This window comes from Peromyscus maniculatus, chromosome 16 (genome assembly GCF_049852395.1).
Source record: "Peromyscus maniculatus bairdii isolate BWxNUB_F1_BW_parent chromosome 16, HU_Pman_BW_mat_3.1, whole genome shotgun sequence".
Taxonomy (NCBI): domain Eukaryota; kingdom Metazoa; phylum Chordata; class Mammalia; order Rodentia; family Cricetidae; genus Peromyscus; species Peromyscus maniculatus.
In genome coordinates this window covers 51,337,045-51,358,016 of record NC_134867.1, presented here as the reverse complement: position 1 = coordinate 51,358,016, position 20,972 = coordinate 51,337,045, and the positions used below count along the sequence as shown (strand labels likewise).

Genomic DNA, 20,972 nt, shown 5'->3' with positions numbered 1-20,972 from the left:
GAGATGTGAGGATTCATCTTAAATCTTAGCTGTACCTTCTGTTGGCAGCCTGTATAAAGGACATGGAAGAAGGAAATTCTTTCATCTTTGCTATTTGTCTTCTTGCTCTTGTTCTCACTGGCAAGGTCATCCCTTCACTGGTGTAAGACCCGACTTTTGGGGTTAACCATAAAGAGGACTGGCAAGATAAGGATCTTTTGTATTATTTATGTGGCAAGCCAGTTGTTGACCTAGAGATATGTGTAGTATTTAGAGAGCATGAGGATTCATAATGAGTATGTTAAGATAGATTCCCAAGAGTAATAAAAGGATGAGAATGAGGAAGACATAAAAATTCAATGTAACTTAATAAATTCTAGACTAGTGAAGATGTCCTGTATGTAAATTTTTTGAGGTTTGTAGTTAGAAATATTGTTCAGATAAGGATTATTCCAAACTGAGTTGGGAGGAATCCTACAGATGAAGTCAGGAAGTTTGATATCATTCATGCTCTGGCTTCACTGTAGCATCTTCCCAGTGTTGGAATTAAAATCTCTACAATCACAGGTGTTACATGATAGGAGACCAAGAGATGGAGCCTACTGCTTCCCCTTAGGCAACTTTCTTTGCCTCAAAAATTATTGCCAGATCCTGGAAAGCCTTAACCCTAGTTGATTAGATCATAGCAGCCATTTAGATTCTGCCTTTGAGAATGCCAGGGCCAAAAAGGCAGGTGATTTTATTCTTTTAAGTGAACATTTGGGTGTGAGCTAAGCTTTTTCAGAGCTCTCTGATCTTCCTCTTTGGGGGTCTGAGGATTAGGAAGTGTGGGTACAGGATGAAGGAATCCTGAAGTGGAGGTTGTATTTTCATTTTCCTCAGTTCTCTGTTTAGCTCTAGACTGCATTTTTAACTGAGCTAGTTGCTTTCTTGATGTCCAGTTTTTTTTTTTTCAGTTCTTTACTTATTTAGATATTATCCACCTATAGTGTGTATATTTGGCAAAAATCTTTTCCTATTCTCTTGATTGTCATTTTGTCCTTGTGAGAAATGGTGTCCTTTGCCAAACACATGCTTTTCAGTTCCATGAGGTTCCCTTTATTAATTGTTGCTTTCGGTGACTATACTATTGGTGTTCTGTTTAGAAGTCCTTTGCCTTGTCTACCAGTTCAAGACTATTCCCCACTTTCTCTTTTATTAGTTCCAGTATATGTGGTTTTATGTTGATGTGTTTGATCCACATGTAGGTGAATTTTATGCAAGGTCATAAGTATGGATCTATTTTCAGTGTTCTGTGTTTTGAGCACATTATCATTTTTTCAGATGAAAACTATTACAGTATGATCCTAGAAAAATACAGTGGTCCACTTACACTGGAATGCTGACATAAACCTACTTAAACCCAGGGATTTTGTTGTTGTTTGTATGTTTGTTGCTTTGTGTTTTTGGTTTTTGTTTTGATTTTGTTGTTGTTGTTTTTTCTTTCCTTTCCTTTTATTTCCAAGACAGTCTTTCTCAGAGTAACAGCTCTCCTCTCCTAGAACTCACTGTGTAGACCATACTGACTTGGACCTCACAGACATCCTCATACCTCCTGAGTGTATGAACTAAAGGAATGTGCCACCAAGACATGGCCTAAACATAGGGATTTTAGTAGGTCTATGGATAACAGGTGAGCTGCTTACCTGTTTTTATCAATGGCAGAGGATCAAAACCTTGACATAAAATAATTGATCTATTCCATTGAGATTACCAGGAGATATTTTTCTGCATCTTATTTTTGGAACATCATTGCCTTTCCTTTATGATTTCTTATTCTTCTCATCCCTAAAGAAAATATTAATCACCAAGTAAAATGGGTCCAATACACTCATATTTCTTCATATACTCAGTTTCTTCCTCATGGAAATCTTGACTTAGATGCCAGGCACTCACTCTCTCAAGAGAACTTCATCCTCCAGCCCCAAAGCACATTAAATCCTTCTATGATAATCTGTTATTTTAAATGGTATAAAATAATCAGATTGCTTTTAGAGAGGTTAAACATGGTGAAAATTGGAAGCATTAGGATCAGAAGTTCTAGGACAGCATCACTTAAAACTTGATTCCCAGATCACCAATATTATGTGGCCCCATTTTTGAAAAGGAAAAAAAATGGAAAGAGCTATATCTCAGTTTGCAGTGTACTGGCTTGGCATGTGCTAGGTCCTGGGTTCAATCTTCAGCATCACAGATAATCAGGTGTGGTGTCACACACCTGTAATTCGAGTACTCCGGAGATCCACACAAATACTAAAATTCATCCTTAACTACAGATTGAGTAGCAGACCAGCCTGGGATACAGGAGAATGTTTCTCAAAATAACAATCATAATGGTAATAATATTGAGGAACTCAGTTGGGAGTTTGAGCTTGATATAAGCCTTGCTTCTTCACTTAGAGTTGAGCACAGTCTCTTAAATATCAAACATGGTTTCTTTCTTTAGGCACGAGTTACTTGCTATGTAGTTGCTATGTAGTTTCTATGTAGTTGCTATGTAGGAACTCAGTTGGGATTTTGAGATTGAGCCTTGCTTCTTCACTTAGAGTAGAGCACAGTCTCTTAAATATCAAACATGGTTTCTTTTTTTAGGCACGCATTACTTGCTATGTAGTTGATGCCCTTGTTCAGAACCAAGTTGTTTTCCAAACCAATGAGACAATCAAAAGCACAGTAAAAATTCATTATAAAAGTATCAAATACTATGAGGCAGGAGAGTGTACTATGGTCACCAAAAGGTGATGGCAGGCATTAGTAGTCGACAATTTGAGGAACTGTAGTAGGTCAGGCCAGTCTGAGAAATCTACCTTCTAGAAAGCATGTTGTGGGAAGGAACACAACAGAATAGGTGGGGTCAGGAAAGAAACCCTTCTCATTTGATAGTACACAGACTCAATAGTCACAGCAATTATTATGAGGACCAATTACATAAAAATTTGTGAAGCAGGAACATCACAAATGCAAACTGAACCAGGACAACTTCATGGAACCCTAACTCAAAATCACACAACCAAACAAAAACCAAAATCCAAACATACAAAGACCCCTGCCATGGCCCTGGGAGATTCTCCTGTCATCATTTTCTCTGTGCCCCACATCTCCTTATCCCAACCCATCAGCCAGTAGAGGTTGAGGACATAATATTGTTTTAGGGTACTTGCTCCATGTTGATGCAATCCTCTAAGTGCACTCGTGACTAAGTTTCACTCTTGACTATCAGTTTATTCATCCAGAGTTTGTTTTGTGGAATGAAAACTGCAAACTAACACCTATTACTTAGAAAAATTGAATGGTCCCTTTATTGACTTTTGGATATTATGTTCTGTAACATAAATACTAACCAGTCTTATTAATAAAAAACCCAAAGCCAGATAATTAGGTGACTGTTAAAAAATGAGAGAAACAGAAAAAGCTAGACACATTCTTACCTCTATGAAATCCTTAGCCTTAAGAGCATGAGTTCCTGTTTCCTTGCACCTTATATACCTTTCTCTGAGCTGACATCACTTCTTGGGATAGAAGGCCTGTGTGCTTCCCAGTACTTGAATTAAAGGATTGGGCTGCCTGGCATTGTTTCCAGTGTAGTCTTGAACTCACAGAGATCTAGATGGGATCTTTGCCTCCAAAGTGTTAACATTAAGTTGTGTGTCACCACTGTCTGACCTCTATGTCTAATCTAGTGGCTGGATCTGTCCTCTGATCAGCAGGCAAATTTATCAGGGTACAAAATATATCACTACATCATTTCCTATGTAAGGGTTTCTAAACTACATAAAAGTAGATAAAACAAGCTCACCACTAGTGTGGTGATTTGAATAAGAATGTCAACCCTCCATAGATTCATATATTTAAATGCTTAGTCACCAGGGAGAATCACTATTTGAGAAGGATTAGGAAGTGAGTCCTTGCTGGAGTGTGTCCTTGGAGGAAGAGTGTCACTGGAGGTGAGCTTGAGGTTTTAAAAGCCTAGGCCAGGGCAAATGTCTCACTCTTGGCCTATGGATCAGGAAGTAGCACTTAGCTGTTTCTCCAGCATCACACCTGCTTGCTGCCATGCTCCCTGTCTCCATGGTCCATGCCATGATGCGGTCAGACTAAGCCCCTGATACTGTAAGCAAGGTCCCACTGAAAGACTTCCTTTATGAGAGTTGCCTATGTCATGGTGTCTCTTCTCAGCAAAAGAACAGTGGCTAACAACTAGCATGCATGCATGATTTCCTGGCCTTCTGCTTTTGAATACTGATGTGATGTAACTAAGTGCTCAAGATCCTGCCACTGTGAATTCTCCAGCAGGATGGACGATGGCCTGGAACTGTGAGTCTAATAAATTCTTTGGACCTTCAACTGCTTGTGTCACTTTATTTTAGCTCAGCAACAAAAAGAATTTAAACAAAGTTTGTTTAGGACATAAATTTAGAAGTTTGTATAGAGCTAAAGTGTGGAAATGTTTACTAGTTTCCACCACCACCCCCCCTTTACTTCCAATATTTAAAAAGTAACTTCAAGTGCCTAGAGAGATGGCCTGGTCAGTAAAATGCATTTTGCCCAAGCATCAGGGCATGAGTTTGGATTCTTAGCACCTAGAGACTAAGGCACTGTGGTGTGTGTATGCAGTCTCAGCACTAGGAATCAGCCATAGGAAGGTATTTGGAGCTCACTACCAGACAGTGGTCAATTAATATTTCTAGGCTGAATTTGAGGTTCTTTGTCAAAAATAAGGTGGAGGACAATTAGAGAAGACTCTAGCATTGGTTTCTACTGTAAGTATGCAAGCTCAAGCATGTGCATAAGCAACTGCACACATGTGCACACACTTGCCCAAACATATACAAATATATACAAAATGTGTACAAACTAATGTAGCTAGAGTTTTCCTGCCTTGCCCACAGTCAGGACAAATCTTTGTCACCCGCCAGTCCCACAGCCGCTCAGACCCAACCAAGTAAACACAGAGACTTATATTGCATACAAACTGTATGGCCGTGGCAGGCTTCTTGCTAACTGTTCTTATAGCTTAAATTAATCCATTTCCATAGATCTATACCTTGCCACGTGGCTGGTGGCTTACCGGCGACTTCACATGCTGCTGGTCATGGCGGCAGCTGGCAGTGTCTCTCTGCCTCAGCCTTCTGCTTCCCAAAATTCTCCTCTCTCCTTGTCCCACCTACTTCCTGCCTGGCCACTGGCCAATCAGTGTTTTATTTGACATACAGACCATCCCACAGCACTTCCCCTTTTCTTTTTTTAAAAAGGAAGGTTTTAACTTTTATACATCTCCAAAGCCAGCTTGGTATATTTGGGAATTTGGGCGTAGCTTCTCTTACTACTTCCTGCTGGAGGGGGGCGCTGTATCTATGGGGACACAAAGAAAATTTTAGGATCATGGAATAGTTCATGAGGCTGTATCGTCTGAGCCAGTTGCCTTGAAACGATTTTGGATGTTGGATCATCTGGGCCATGGTGTCATCGGAGACCTTTCAGGAGGTCTTGGCTGGTCAAACCTGATGTATCTTAATCTGGAACAAATCCATAGGCCCTGGCTTTCTGTAGAAACAAAAGCAGAGCCTCTTTTCCAAAGCAACATATCCTTATAGCCAAATTTTGAAGTCAAGGTACCGTTAAAATACACATTTTGGCATAACTCAACAGCTTTTGCAATCAAATGTTTTTCTTCAGTTATGTATATCAAAGAGAACATAATCCAGATTCTCTGTGTGGTAGCCATCTTTACATGGCTTATTTTTTATATTACCTTGAGCCTATTGCTTTAAACTGCAACCTTTTAAGCCTGAAACAGTGCTGTGGATGCAGGCTCCACCCACTTCAGCTTCCCAACATGGTGGTGGTACGTTTTCCGCCAGCTTTGGGAGCCATCAATTCTCAGAAATAGTGGGTCTATGCTTCTTATCAAAGCAGCGTGTAGCCCAGAAACCTCTTTTGGTTTTGTACTAGCAAAGGCTAAATCCACCATGCAGCTTAATGTGCCACTTGCAGAGGCCTTATTCCCGCCATACTGCAGGTCAAGCGCACACACCAGGAACCCGCCAGTAACTCAAACCGGCAGCTGCTGCTCATTTGAGAGAGACAATTAGGAAGCTGTTTTTAGTTCTGTTTTAGAATCTTTTCTCAGGTTTTGGGTGGAAACTCTTGCCAACACGTTGGGCGCCATTTGTAGCTTAATGTGCCAAGAAAGGGGAAGTGCTGTGGGATGTTAATGTATGTCCTTTGGGAGCCCTTCTTGGGTTCCTTGTGGCGTTACCCAGCAGGTTTGCATAGAGGATGATTAGGACCATGGGCCTGAGTGCAGGTGTCTGAGATGGTCTGCACTTGGCTGTACTGGGTGATGGTCTGTATGTCAAGTTGCTCTGATTGGTCAATAAATAAAACCTGATTGGTCGTGGCTAGGCAGGAAGTATAGGCGGGACTACCAAAGGAGATTAGATTTAAGGTTCTTGTTTTAAAAAAAAAAAGGAAAAAAAAGAAACAAAGAAAGAAAAGAAAAAGACAATTACTAATACTTTACATTGGATTGAATTGTTTTATATTGTATACAAATTTGAAACTGATATTGTTAGAAAATGCTATATGTATATTTCTAATTGTATTTATACCATTCATTTAACAATGTAATACAAATTTCTGATCCTTGAATGTTATTATTACCAACTACTAGGATATAAAGAAATGAAAGTTAGTAGTTAGACATTACAATAGAACTTGTAGTCATATTAGATATGTTTTAAAAATTGAGCAGAGATGTTTTAGACAGGTCATCTTCAAACCTTTCAGAGATCTACAGAATATGGCATTTAAAATGTTTTAATAACTTAGAAAAATTTTCTTTTTTGAGACATGTTGGCTCCTGGCAGTACCAATCTACTTCAGAGAAAATATGGGCATTGAAGAAACTGCATATGTATCCTCGAATCAACAGGACAAAATGGACAGACAGAACACGAAACAAGGGACTACTGATTCTTGCCAAAACAAGTGTGGTTATGGCTTTATCAAAAGGCATCTTCTGAGGCCAGGACAATATGGCCCCATCCCTCAAGTGGCCTTCGCAATCCGGAAAAGGTACGGTGCCCTTTTCTTCGAAGGCAACTTAACAGGCAGAGGGCCGATGGATTCTGTTGTACAATGGAACAGCAGCTGAAAGCTCATGCCTCTCGAAAGTAGACTGGCACTTAATAGATGGATGTGGAGAAGAAGGGGATGCTGAGATGAAACAATATATACACAGCCAAGAAGAATGGACAGCTGAATTTAAAAACTGTCAACAATTTCCAGAATTTAAAATCCTGAATCATGACAGGACACTAGTGGAATTCAGGTGTTTCTGGTACGTGGACTGCTCTCACCCAATGTGAGGTTGAACTATTGACCTTGTGTACATCCTACATCACAAATGAGTCTGTCAGATACACTAAGCCTATAGGCTGAAGATGATGCCCCAACACTTTGGAGAAACCTCAGGTGACTGCCCAGGCAGCTGGCTGTTTCTGTCAACTCACAAATTTTTTGGAAGTTGCTTGCATGCACTTCCTGTTTTTATTTTTGTTAGCTAATATTATTCCCTTCTTGGGTCTCTGAGGGAGTTGAAGATTAGTTAGTTATGGTTGAAGATTAGTTAGTTATAGTTGAAAATTAATTAGGATAGAAAGTACATTAGATACATCTTGGAATTACCAAAATAGGATAGATAATGGAATTATTTTCTCTGATTTGTCAAATACCTGACATTTAGGTATTTATTACTTGTATATATTGTATATAGTTATTGTACTTTTGTATATAGTTTTTCTTTTTTTAGTTATAACCTTTTACTTTTTTTCTTTTTATTAAAATAGAAAAGGGGAAATGTGGTGGTAATCTAATTGTACTGAAATATTATTTTGATTGTATGTTAATAAATAAAGTTGTCCGGGGGTCAGAGCTATTAGAGCCATAGCAGGAGTGTGGCGGTGGTGGCACACGCCTTTAATCCCATAGATCTCTGTGTGTTCAGGGATACAGCCAGCATTGGAGACATATACCTTTGAGACCTAGGGGGCTATACATTCAGACAGTGACGAGGCAGTCACGTGTTTGGGTTTACAACCAATGAGAAGGCAGAACAAAATACTATAAATAGAAGAACAGACAGGAAATAGGTCTCTTTCGGGAAGCTGGGACACCGCAGGCGGAAGGGTGAGATTTTAGCTTTCAGCTCTCTGACCTCTCGGCTTTCTCTTTTGCATTGTTTCTGTGTTTCTTATTTAATAAGACGGTTAGTTACATCTACAAACTAACTTCCTTATTTTGTAGATCAATGTTCTATAATTTTAGTTCCTAATGCTTTCTTCATTAATTTATTGTTTGAAATATATCATGCAGAATATATGAGATGGGATTTGTGTTTTGTACATAATTAATAAGTACTTTATCACCATTTATTACAGCTTTCTTTATTTTCTCTAGTATTTTTCTTTTATTCTTTACTCTTTCTGGGGTCTAACACTCAGCTCCCAAATAATCATATGGAGAAATATTCTTCCCTATGAGTGTCGGGCCTTTGCTTGGCTTGTTTAAAAGCAGGTTTTCTTGTCTTAAATTAGCCAATCTAACTTTTGCCTCAGGGCCTTTACCTTTTTCTATTTTTGTATATCTCTTTTTTTACCTTTTAGTCTGCTTCTGGCATTATGCTGGGTAGCTGCTCCTCAGCATCTTTCTCTCCTTCTCCATTCCTCATTACTTCCTCTTCTCTTATTCTCCTATTTATTTTCTCTGACTGGCTGCCCCATCTATCTCTCTCCTGCCTAGCTATTGGCCATTCCGTTCTTTATTAGACCAATCAGGTATTTTAGACAGGCAAAGTAACATGGACTCACAGTGTTAAAAAAATGCAAAATATCTTTGCATCATTAAACAAATATTATACAACATAAACAAATGTATCATGTCTTGAACAAATATCCCGCAATTCTTCTCTACTGATGGGTTCTTTATTAAATACCAAAGTCATGTACTATAGTCCTTTATTTCTTCTTAAACTGCTATCATACCATTTATATTAATAAGATATTATAGAAAATTTATATATTTTTAGAATAGCTAGGCATCTTGTCAATGTTCATCCTGGATCAAATTTTCAATTTCAAAGATTATGAAACAGGAAAAGGTAGTGATACATATAAACTGATACTGAACTGGAAAAGGTGGTCCATGCCTTTAATCCCAGCACTTGTCAGGCAGAGGAACCTGGACATTTTTGAGTTTGATATCTGAATATTGAATGAGTCCCAGGAGAGCTAAAAATATACAGTGTGACAATGTCTCAAGAAAACAAACAACAAAAACTGGAAACTATGGAGTAACATTATTAGAAATGTGGGCTATGTCTCTGTACCCACTTTTAATTTTTTCTTTTATTAATATTATTAAGAACTTTTCTACTCATTTTAAATACAAATCACAGATCACCCGGCCTCATTCTTCGCCAATGCTAACTTTCCCCTCAATGCACCCCCATTCCCACCTCCCCCAGTTTAAGCTCTCCCATGGGGATTCAGCAGAGCACGGTACATTCAGCTGAGGCAGGTCCAAGGCCCTCCCCTCTGAACCAAGGATGCACAAGGTGTCACACCTTACACACTAAGCTCCAAAAAGCCCACTCATACAACAGGGATGGATCTTGATCCCACCGCCTGTGGGTCCCCCAAAGAGTTGAAGCTAAACTACTGTCTGCCGTAACCGGAGGCATAGTCCAGTCCCATGGTGGCTCCATAGCTATGGTGAATGCTCTTTTAGGCATGTACTAAAATGTAGTGTATGTAAAGAAAGAAACAAACATTTTTTTCATTTAATTGTATTTTTTTATTTAATAGCAATAAAAGAGATAACAGTAAATTAGGAAATTTTTACAAAATCACTAATGTGCAGGATTAAAGGTTCTCCCTTCATGTCCACTGGAGAAGAAAGGCCGGACAGGGTTTTTGAAGGTGCCAGGGGGGTATCTGTATATGAGGGAACTCTTGGCAACATTCACGAAACTTAAACATCCACGATCACAATCCAGGAGCACCCCAACCCTGCCCAGGGGCCTCTCTATATATTGCCAATAGAGAGGGCATGTGGTGAGGAGACTGTAATGATTACCCTCCTTCATAAACACAAGAAGAAAGGCACCCTCAGAGTCAGTCATTTGGTTGGTATTCCTTAACCAGGAATCCTCACAGACCCCTACAGCCCAGTTCCCAGAGTCCTGCAAATCCACCTCCCAGTAATATTTCCCTGTGATGAACTTGGAAGATCCCCAGGAAGCCAAATAGCATCCAACAGAATCCACAGATGTATCCTTAAGGTGAGGTCTGAAGCTGAATTCTCTCAAGATATTAAATAGGTTCATCTTGGAATCCAAGGTGGTTACATAGTCAAAGAAAATGTGCACCTGGATGTGCTTGCACCTTTCAGTCAGTCCAGTGATGGGTTGGGCACTGAGTGGTCGCATACCCTTGGGCATGCTCAGCTGCATTGACTCACTCCTTCTGACCATGTCATCCATACCCTGGAGCAGTACCACATAGGGCTCCTGGGACATTGCCATCAGCTCCTGAAACATGTCTCTTAGTTCTTTGCTCTTTTGGACCATCATGACTTCACTCTCCCTCAATTTCTCTAAAACACATTGGCCTTCCTTTCTCATGCACTCGATATGTTTCTCTTCCTCTTCACAGGGGAATCGATGCAGCTCCCTATACACTGACCTGATCATTTCTTCCCGCTGAGTCAAATAGTCCATCCACAAAGTTTTTGTTCCCATCTCTGCCTCGATATTCTCTTGATTTTCTTGGATCTTCTCCCATAAAGATGCCATCTGCTTCAGAAGTCTTTCCATTTGATCTTGAGCTGCTGCCTCAATGGGACAATGTTTGTGACCTCTGTGCTCATGGGAGTTAGAGCAGAGCTGACAGAGCAAGATCCTACTCTCAAAACAGAAGGTCCTCTTTGTCTCCTTGTGGCTCACACACTTATGCTCCTCAGAGCTCAGGTCTTTCATGAGGCTGGCTTGTCTGGCAACGGACACCAGCTTCTTCAGAACAATGTTGGTTCTCATTTCCTTCTGTTGGCATGGTTCCCGACACATAGGGCAGTGGACTGGAAGTTGGGTGTCCTCCCAGGAAAGCTGGAGGCAGGCTCGACAGAAGCTGTGGCCACAGCTTATGGTGACTGGCTCTGTCAGGCAGCTCAGGCAGATGAAGCAGGTGAGTTCCTCCTGGAAGGCTTGTGAGATGTCTGACTCCATTTTCCCACGGAATAGTCTCTGGTCTCAGCAGTGTCTGGTGGGCACACAACAATATTAGCTCAGCTCTGTGGTGTGACCCTCAATGTGTGGGCTAGAAGGATCTAGCAGTCTAGGAGCCAGAGGGTATGGAACCACACTCTGTCTGGACTAGAGAAGAATGAACCTGGCTGGCCCCTGGAGTGTCCTCATATACTCTCTAGAGACCACACCCACTGGAAATAGCAGTAATCTAATTGGATGGAAGATTGAATTATATCTATGGCCAATATTCACAAAATAATCCTCCACAAGTTTTCCAGAGTCACACATCTTATCTGGGTTTGATAGGTCACACCTTTAAATCAAGATTCCTAGGAATTGGGCTGTTGAGGCAGGAGGAGTTTTAGTTCAAAGCCTGCCTGGAATATACAGTGAGAACTTATCATAAAAAAAAAAGAGCCATTTTACTACAATATTTTACTGTTTCTAATATGTTGTGATGTGCTTATAATTTCGGTTTACCTTTTCCAATTTAACAGTTAATGATATCAATCTGTGATTTTAGCAAATATCAACATTAAAACCTTCCTAATAATTCCTTAAGAATTTACTTCAACTTATGTTTATCAAATTCAACCACAACTGCAATTTCTTCAAATGCATCCCTTTTTCTACCCACTCCCCTCTCGATTCTTTCCTTCGAGCTTTCAAAAAAAAAAAAAAAAACTACATGGGGAAGCCAGGAAGGGGATGTTGGTAGCACAGGCCTTTCTTCTTAACACTCAGGAGACAGAGGCCAGCATATCTCTGAGAGTTTCAGGCTAGACTGGACTACAGAGTGCATTCCAAGACAGGCTCCAAAGCTAAACAGAAAAACCCTGTCTAGAAAAAAGTAGAAAAACAAACACACAAACAACCAAAAACTTTGGTAAGGGGGGAAAAAATATGTTTAATGAACAAAACCCAAGATGCTATGATATGTCTTGTTAGGGAATTTTCTTGATTGAATCACTGGAATTAAGAAACCCCACCTAAACTCAGATGATTTGAGATGTGAGAATTCATCTTAAATCTTAGCTGCACCTTCTGTTGGCAGCCTGAATAAAGGACATGGAAGAAGGAAATTCTTTCATCTTTGCTATTTGTCTTCTTGCTCTTGTTCTCACTGGCAAGGTCATCCCTTCCCTGGGGTAAGACCCGACTTTTGGGGTTAACCATAAAGAGGACTGGCAGGATAAGGATCTTTTGTATTATTTATGTGGCAAGCCAGTTGTTGACATAGAGATATGTGTAGGATTTAGAGAGCATGAGGAATCATAATGAGTATGTTAAGATAGATTGCAAAGAGTATATAAAAGGATGAGGATGAGGAAGACATAAAACTTAAATGTAACTTAAATTCTAGACTAGTGAAGATGTCCTGTATGTAAATTTTTTGAGGTTTGTAGTTAGAAATATGGTTCAGATAAGGATTATTCCAAACTGAGTTGGGAGGAATCCTACAGATGAAGTCAGGAAGTGTGATATCAATCATGCTCTGGCTTCACTGTAGCATCTTCCCAGTGTTGGAATTAAAATCTCTACAATCACAGGTGTTACATGATAGGAGACCAAGAGATGGAGCGTACTGCTTCCCCTTAGGCAATTTTCTTTGCCTCCAAAGCAACATGGACTCACAGTGTTAAAAAAATGCAACATATCTTTGCATCATTAAACAAATATTATACAACATAAACAAATGTATCATGTCTTGAACTAATATTCCACAGTTCTTCTCTTTTGATGGGTTCTTTATTAAATACCAAAGTCATGTATAGTCCTTTATTTCTTCTTAAACTGCTATCATACCATTTATATTATTATGATATTGGAAGAAATGTATATATTTTTAGAATAGCTAGGCATCTTGTTAATGTTCAGCCTGGATCAAATTTTCAATTTCAAAGATTAGGAAAGAGGAAAAGGTAGTGATACATAGAAACTGATACTGAACTGGAAAAGGTGGTGCATGCCTTTAATCCCAGCACTTGTCAGGCAGAGGAACCTGGAAATTTTGGAGTTTGATATCTGCATATTGAGTGAGTCCCAGGAGAGCTAAAAATGTACAGTGTGACCATGTCTCCACAAAACAAACAACAAAACCTGCAAACTATGGAGTAACATTATTAGAAATGTGGTCTATGTCTCTGTACCCACTTTTAATTTTTTCTTTTTATTAATATTATTAAGAAATTTTCTACTCGTTTTAAATACAAATCACAGATCACCCGGCCTCATTCTTCGCCAACGCCAACTTTCCCCTCAATGAATCCCCATTCCCACCTCCCCCAGTTTAAGCTCTCCCATGGTGATTCAGCAGAGCACGGTACATTCAGCTGAGGCAGGTCCAAGCCCCTCCCCTCTGAACCAAGGATGCACAAGGTGTCACACATTACAAACTAGGCTCCAAAAAGCCCACTCACACAACAGGGATGGATCTCAATACCCCCACGTGTGGGTCTCCCAAACAGTTGAAGCTAAACAACTGTCTCCAGTAACCTGCCGCATAGTCCAGTCCCATGGTGGCTCCATAGCTATGGTGAACCCTCTTTTAGACATGTACTCAAATATAGTGTATGTAAAGAATGAAACAAACATTTTTTTCCATTTAATTGTATTTTATTATTTAATAGTAATAAAAGAGATAACAGTAAATTAGGAAATATTTAAAAATCACTAATGTGCTGGATTAAAGGTTCTCCCTTCATGGCCACTGGAGAAGAAAGGCCGGACAGGGTTTTTGAAGGTGCCAGGGCAGTACCTGTATATGAGGGAACTCTTGGCAACATTCACGAAACTTAAACATCCACGCTCACAATCCAGGAGCACCCCAACCCTGCCCAGGGGCCTCTCTATATAGTGCCAATAGAGAGGGCATGTGGTGAGGAGACTGTAATGATTACCCTCCTTCAAACACACAAGAAGAAAGGCACCCTCAGAGTCAGTCATTTGGTTGGTATTCCTTAGCCAGGAATCTTCACACACCCCTACAGCCCAGTCCCCAGAGTCCTGCAAATCCACCTCCCAGTAATATTTCCCTGAGATGTACTTGGAGGATCCCCACGAAGCCAAATAGCATCCAACAGAATCCACAGATGTATCCTTAAAGTGAGGCCTGAAGCTGAATTCTCTCAAGACATGAAATAGGTTCATCTTGGAATCGAAGGTGGTTACATTGTCAAAGAAAGTGTGCACCTGGATGTGCTTGCACCTTTCAGTCAGTCCGGTGATGGGTAGGGCACTGAGTTCAGGTTGCATACCCTTGGGCATGCTCAGCTGCATTGACTCACTCCTTCTGACCATGTCATCCACACCCTGGAGCAGTACCACATAGGGCTCCTGGGACATTGCCATCAGCTCCTGAAACATTTCTCTTAGTTCTTTGCTCTTCTGGACCATCACGACTTCACTCTCCCTCAATTTCGCTAAAACACATTGGCCTTCCTTTCTCATGCACTCGATATGATTCTCTTCCTCTTCACAGAGGAATGAATGCAGCTCCCTATACTCTGACCTGATCATTTCTTCCCGCTGAGTCACATAGTCCATCCACAAAGTTTTTGTTCCCATCTCTGCCTCGATATTCTCTTGATTTTCTTGGATCTTCTCCCATAAAGATGCCATCTGCTTCAGAAGCCTTTCCATTTGATCTTCAGCTGCTGCCTCAATGGGACAATGTCTGTGACCTCTGTGCTCATGGGAGTTAGAGCAGAGCTGACAGAGCAAGATCCTGCTCTCAACACAGAAGGTCCTCTTTGTCTCCTTGTGGCTCACACACTTATGCTCCTCAGAGCTCAGGTCCTTCATGAGGCTGGCTTGTCTGGCAATGGACACCAGCTTCTTCAGAACAATGTTGGTTCTCATTTCCTTCTGTTGGCATGGTTCCCGACACATAGGGCAGTGGACTGGAAGTTGGGTGTCCTCCCAGGAAAGCTGGAGGCAGGCTCGACAGAAGCTGTGGCCACAGCTTATGGTGACTGGCTCTGTCAGGCAGCTCAGGCAGATGAAGCAGGTGAGTTCTTCCTGGAAGGCTTGTGAGATGTCTGACTCCATTTTCCCACGGAATAGTCTCTGGTCTCAGCAGTGTCTGGTGGGCACACAACAATATTAGCTCAGCTCTGTGGGGTGACCCTCAATGTGTGGGCTAGAAGGATCTAGCAGCCTAGGAGCCAGAGGGTATGGAAACACACTCTGTCTGGTCTAGAGAAGAATGAACCTGGCTGGCCCCTGGAGTGTCCTTATATACTCCCTGGAGACCACACCCACTGGAAATAGCAGTAATCTAATTGGATGGAAGATTGAATTATATCTATGGCGAATCCTCACAAAATAATCCTCCACAAGTTTTCCTGAGTCACACATCTTATCTGGGTTTGATAGGTCACACCTTTAAATCAAGATTCCTAGGAATTGGGCTGTTGAAGCAGGAGGAGTTTTAGTTCAAGGCCTGCCTGGAATATACAGTGAGAACTTATCTTAAAAAAATAAATAAATAAATAAACACCAATTTTACTACAATATTTCACTGTTTCTAATATTTTGTGATGTGCTCATAATTTTGGTTTACCTTTTCCAATTTAACAGTTAATGATATCAATCTGTGAATTTAGCAAATATCAACATTAGAAAATTCCTAATAATTCCTTAAGAATTTACTTCAACTTATGTTTATCAAATTCAACCGCAACTGCAATTTCTTCAAATGCATCCCTTTTTCTACCCACTCCCCTCTCGATTCTTTCCTTCGAGCTTTCAAAAAAAAAAAAAAAAAAAAAAAAAAAAAAAAAAAAAAAAAACTACAAAGGGAAGCCAGGGAGAGGATGTTGTTGGTAGCACAGGCCTTTCTTCTTAACGCTCAGGAGACAAAGGCCAGCATATCTCTGAGAATTTCAGGCTAGCCTGGACTACAGAGTGCATTCCAAGACAGGCTCCAAAGCTAAACAGAGAAACCCTGTCTAGAAAAAAGAGGAAAAACAAACAAACAAACAAACAAAAACATTGGTAAGGGAAAAAAAATATGTTTAATGAACAAAACCCAAGATGCTATGATATGTCTTGTTAGGGAATTTTCTTGATTGAATCACTGAAATTAAGAAACCCCACCTAAACTCAGATGATTTGAGATGTGAGAATTCATCTTAAATCTTAGCTGTACCTTCTGTTGGCAGCCCGTAAAAGGACATGGAAGAAGGAAATCCTTTCATCTTTGCTATCTGTCTTCTTGCTCTTGTTCTCACTGGCAAGATCATCCCTTCACTGGGGTAAGACCCGACTTTTGGGGTTAACCATAAAGAGGACTGGCAGGATAAGGATCTTTTGTATTATTTATGTGGCAAGCCAGTTGTTGACATAGAGATATGTGTAGGATTTAGAGAGCATGAGGAATCATAATGAGTATGTTAAGATAGATTGCAAAGAGTATATAAAAGGATGAGGATGAGGAAGACATAAAACTTAAATGTAACTTAAATTCTAGACTAGTGAAGATGTCCTGTATTTAAATTTTTTGAGGTTTGTAGTTAGAAATATGGTTCAGATAAAGATTATTCCAAACTGAGTTGGGAGGAATCCTACAGATGAAATCAGGAACTGTGATATCATTCATACTCTGGCTTCACTGTAGCATCTTCCCAGTGTTGGAATAAAAATCCCTACAATCACAGGTGTTACATGATAGGAGACCAAGAGATGGAGCGTACTGCTTCCCCTTAGGCAATTTCCTTTGCCTCCAAAATCATTGCCAGATCCTGGAAAGCCTTAACCCTAGTTGATGAGATCATAGAAGCCTTAGATTCTTCCTTTGAGAATGCCAGGGCCAAAAAGGCTGGCGATTTTTTTCATTTAAGTGAACATTTGGGTGTGAGCTAAGCTTTTTCAGGGCTCTCTGATCTTATTCTTTGGGTGTCTGAGTATTAGGAAGTGTGGGTACAGGATGAAGGCATCCTGAAGTGGAGGTTGTATTTTCACTTTCCTCAATTCTCTGTTTAGCTCTATACTCCATTTTTAACTGAGATAATTGCTTTCTTGATGTCCAGTTTTTTTTAGTTCTTTACTTATTTAGATATTATCCATCTATAGTGTGTGTATAGTTGGCAAAATCTTTTCCTCTTCTCTAGGTTGTCATTTTGTCCTTGTGACAAATGGTGTTCTTTGCCAAACACATATTTTCAGTTCCATGAGGTTCCCTTTATTAATTGTTGCTTTTAGTGACTGTACTATTGGTATTCTCTTTAGAAATCCTTTCCCTTGTCTGCCAGTTTAAGACTATTCCCCACTTTCTCTTTTATTAGTTCCAGTATATGTGGTTTTATGTTGATGTGTTTGATCCACATGCAGTTGAATTATATGCAAGGTCATAAGTATGGATCTATTTTCAGTGTTCTGTGTTTTGAGGATATTATCAGTGTTTCAGATCAAAACTATTACAGTATGATCCTAGAAAAATACAGTGGTCCACTTACACTGGAATGCTGTCATAAACCTACTTAAACCCAGGGATTTTGTTGTTGTTATTGTTTGTATGTTTGTTGCTTTGTGTTTTTTGTTTTTGTTTTGAATGTTTTTGTTGTTGATTTTTCTTTCCTTTTGTTTTTTTTCCAAGACAGTCTTTCTCTGAGTAACAGCTCTACTCTCCTGGAACTCACTGTGTAGACCATACTGACTTGGACCTCACAGACATCCTTATACCTCCTGAGTGTATGAAATAAAGGAATGTGCCACCAAGACATGGCCTAAACACAGGGTTTTTTAGTAGGTCTGTGGATAACAGGTGAGCTGCTTACCTGTTTTTATCAATGGCAGAGGATCAAAACCTTGACTTAAAATAATTGATCTATTCCATTGAGTTGACCAGGAGATATTTTTCTGCATCTTATTTTTGGAACATCATTGCCTTTCCTTTATGATTTCGTACTCTTCTCATCCCTACAGAAAATATTAATCACCAAGTAAAATGGGTCCAATATACTCATATTTCTTCATATACTCAGGTTCTTCCTCATTGAAATCCTACCTTAGATGCCAGGCACTCACTCTCTCAAGAGAACTTCATCCTCCAGCCCCAAAGCACATTCAATCCTTCTATGATAATCTGTTATTTTAAATGGTATAATATGTTCAGATTGCTTTTAGAGAGGTTAATCATGGTGAAAATTGGAAGCATTAGGATCAGAAGTTCTAGGACAGCATCACTTAAAACTTGATTCCCAGATCACCAATATTATGTGGCCCCATTTTTGAAAAGGAAAAAAAATGGAAAGAGCTATATCTCAGTTTGCAGAGTACTGGCTTGGCATGTGCTAGGTCCTGGGTTCTATCTTCAGCATCACAGATAATCAGGTGTGGTGTCACACGCCTGTAACTCGAGTAATCAGGAGGTACAGACAAATACTAAAATTCATCCTAAACTACAGATTGAGTAGCAGACCAGCCTGGGATATAGGAGAATGTTTCTCAAAATAACAATGATAATCATAATAATATTGAGGAACTCACTTGGGAGTTTGAGCTTGATATAAGCCTTGCTTCTTCACTTAGAGTAGAGCACAGTCTCTTAAATATCAAACATGGTTTCTTTTTGTAGGCACGGGTTACTTGCTATGTAGTTGATGCCCTTGTTCAGAATCTTGCTTGTTTTCCATACTAATGAGACAATCAAAAGCAAAGTAAAAATTCAGTATAAAAGTATCAAATACTATGAGGCAGGAGAGTGTACTATAGTCACCATAAGGTGATTGCAGGCGTTAGAAGTCGACAATTTGAGGAGACTGTAGTAGGTCAGGCCAGTCTGAGAAATCTACCTTCTAGAAAGCATGTTGTTGGAAGGAACACAACAGAATAGGTGGGGCCAGGAAAGAAACCCTTCTCATTTGATAATACACAGACTCATTAGTCACAGCAATTATTATGAGGACCAATTCCATAAAAGACTGAAGCAGGAACATCACAAATTCAAACTAAACCAGGACAACTTAATGGAACCCTAACTCAAAACCACACAACCAAACAAAAACCAAAATCCAAACAAACAAAGACCCCTGGGGTGGTCCTGGGAGATTTTCCTGTCATCATTTTCTCTGTGCCCCACATCTCCTTATCCCAACCCATCAGCCTGTAGAGGTTGAGGACATAATATTGTCTTAGGGTACTTGCTCCATGTTTATGCAATCCCCTAAGTGCACTCGTGACTAAGTTTCACTCTTGACTATCAGTTTATTCATCCAGAGTTTGTTTTGTGGAATGAAAACTGCAAACTAACACCTATTACTTAGAAAGATTGAATGGTCCATTCATTGACTTTTGGATATTATGTTCTGTAACATACATACTAACCAGTCTTATTAATAAAATACCCAAAGCCAGATAATTAGGTGACTGTTAAAAAATGAGAGAAACAGAAAAAGCTAGACACATTCTTACCTCTATGAAATCCTTAGCCTTAAGAGCATGAGTTCCTGTTTCCTCATACTTTATATACCTTTCTCTGAGCTGACATCACTTCTTGGGATTGAAGGCCTGTGTGCTTCCCAGTACTGGAATTAAAGGTTTGGGCTGCCTGGCACTGTTTCCAGTGTGGTCTTGAACTCACAGAGATCTAGATGGGATCTTTGCCTCCCAAGTGATAGCATTAATTTGTGTGTCACCACTGTCTGGCCTCTATGTCTAATCTAGTGGCTGGATCTGTCCTCTGATCAGCAGGCAAGATTATCAGTGTACACAATATATCACTACATCATTTCCTATGTAAGCGTTTCTAAACTACATAAAAGTAGATAAAACAAGCTCACCACTAGTGTGGTGGTTTGAATGAGAATGTCAACCCTCCAAAGACTCATATATTTAAATGCTTAGTCACCAGGGAGTATCATTATTTGAGAAGGATTAGGAAGTGTGTCCTTGCTGGAGTGTGTCCTTGGAGGAAGAGTGTCACTGGAGGTGAGCTTTGAGGTTTTAAAAGCCTAGGCCAGGCCAAATGTCTCACTCTTGGTCTATGGATCAGGAAGTAGCACTTAGCTGTTTCTCCAGCATCACACCTGCTTGCTGCCATGCTCAGAGTCTCCATGGTCCATGCCATGATGCTGTCAGACTAAGACCCTGATACTGTAAGCAAGGTCCCACTGAAAGACTTCCTTTATGAGAGTTGCCTATGTCATGGTGTCTCTTCTCAGCAAAAGAACAGTGACTAACAACTAACATGCATGCATGGATTCCTTGCCTTCTGCTTTTGACTACTGATGTGATGTAACTAAGTGCTGCAAGATCCTGCCACTGTGACTTCTCCAGTAGGTTGGACTATGGCCTGGAACTGTGAGTCTAAAAAATTCTTTGGACCTTCAACTGCTTGTGTCACTTTATTTTAGTTCAGCGAAAAAAAAAAATTAAACAAAGTTTGTTTAGGACATATATTTAGAAGTTTGTATAGAGCTAAAGTGTGGAAATGTTTACTAGTTTCCACCTCCCCCCCCTTTACTTCCAATATTTAAAAAGTAACTTCAAGTGCCTAGAGAGATGGCCTGGTCAGTAAAATGCATTTTGTCCAAGCATTAGGTCATGAGTAAGGATTCTTAGCAACTATAGACCCTGGGCAGTGTGGTGTGTGAGTGTGTGTGTGTGTGTGTGTGTGTGTGTGTGTGTGTGTGTGTGTGTGTGTGTG

General features: G+C 40.0%; 1 long non-coding RNA gene and 1 pseudogene across 2 annotated transcripts in view; one reads left to right on the top strand and one right to left on the bottom strand.

Moving 5' to 3' along the window:
* LOC143268909 (uncharacterized) overlaps positions 1–20,972 on the top strand; it is a 171,815-nt gene that overhangs the window by 111,918 nt on the left and 38,925 nt on the right. The gene's annotated exons all lie outside the window — the stretch shown is intronic.
* LOC102906074 (tripartite motif-containing protein 43 pseudogene) lies at positions 13,997–15,750 on the bottom strand (annotated as a pseudogene).